Source organism: Macrobrachium rosenbergii, chromosome 54 (genome assembly GCF_040412425.1).
Source record: "Macrobrachium rosenbergii isolate ZJJX-2024 chromosome 54, ASM4041242v1, whole genome shotgun sequence".
Lineage (NCBI taxonomy): Eukaryota > Metazoa > Arthropoda > Malacostraca > Decapoda > Palaemonidae > Macrobrachium > Macrobrachium rosenbergii.
This window is the reverse complement of record NC_089794.1, coordinates 13,588,415-13,590,102: the sequence shown is the minus strand read 5'-3', so window position 1 is coordinate 13,590,102 and position 1,688 is coordinate 13,588,415.

Sequence of the window (1,688 nt, the reverse complement as noted above, 5' to 3'; positions counted from 1 at the left end):
TCTGTTTTTTCCTTTTGAATGACTTAACTATTTTCGTTCTAGCGATGGCGATCAAACGATAAATTCTCAATTTTTTTCCAGTATTTCGTGAATGTTTGTAAACTATGTGTATAATAATAATAATAATAATAATAATAATAATAATAATAATAATAATAATAATAATGCCATCAATTTGTCAAGCAAGTCCAAGCAGGTTATTTGAAAATAGGGAAAAGGGGAAATGAAATAAAAAAAGGATTGATGAGAAAAAAAACAGAACAATTATTATTAAAACTTCTGAAAACCGGAAGGGCAATACCCTCTGGTGTCACCTGCCCCATTCTCCCCGAGGGGATTTTTTATATATATATATATATATATATATATATATATATATATATATATATATATATATATATATATATATATATATGTGTGTGTGCATAGATATATACACACACACACACACATATATATATATATATATATATATATATATATATATATATATATATATATATATATATATATAATATATATACTATATATATATATATATATATATATATATATATATATATATATTTGTGTGTGTGTTTGTGCAAGTGTTATAGTTTTTGGGTGCAAACCTAGCGTATTTTTTGCTACCACTTTTTTTTTTTTACCGTTTTTGGGGAGGTTTGGAAGACGGGGTGGAGTTGACATTGATTGTTTTCATGATGAATTGTCCAAAATACGACACGATTCAACAATTTCCCTTGTTCTGCCACCCGCATAAACATTTGCCAGTCCTTCGTGTAACTATGGTAATGGATTAACCCCCATTCCTTTTAATTGCTTGAAAAGAAAATGCGATACACACCATCAAAACTCAAATTTCCCGTAATCCTCTGAAATACATTCCTTGTGAAATCCAACATGCACCCAGGATGGCTATGACCTAACTCCAGGTTACTTTGCATGCAAACCTCCGGTAACTTTAAACTTGGTGTCCAAGCCCAATCCCTTTCCTCCATCTCTATTAACTCTCTAGAGGCAAATAAACTTCCTCTCAAAGGTAGTCTACTCACACACACACACACACACACACACACACACACACAGAGAGAGAGAGAGAGAGAGAAATACTGGAAGTCTATATTTGTTTATAAAAGGGAATAAGTTGGTTGCACAAACAGCCTCCCTCACTCTGGGAATTGTTGCTTGGTCTAAATTTCTATTCGATTTTGCTACCGCGTTGGAAATGACGGTTGGTTTTGCTTGTGTGTGTGTGTGTGTGTGTGTGTGTGTGTGATATTATACTAGCGGTAGGTTAGAAAAAGGTCAACGAGGCTGGAACATAAATAAAGGAAAACATTTCAACCTTTTTCAAATAGAATCTTCACTCTGCAGGGAACTGTATATTTAAAGTCAGTTCTTAGTTAGGTGAATATATTAATGCATTTAAAAGATACTGCGGAAATATCAAAAATAATAGTAAAGAAAAATTCACTTAAAATGTTCACAAACTAGTTTTATTTATAGTTTTATGCAATCCGAAAATTAGACACCACTTTGTTACAAAAATAAATTGTGGAAAGACGACGATTACTGTGTTCATCTCATACTTTGAGACGACCGTGGTGGGACAGGGACATTTAAGGTTGGAATGTGAATATTACAACAGTTTATGACTGTGATGACACGAAACAGTAGTAAACTAAAGG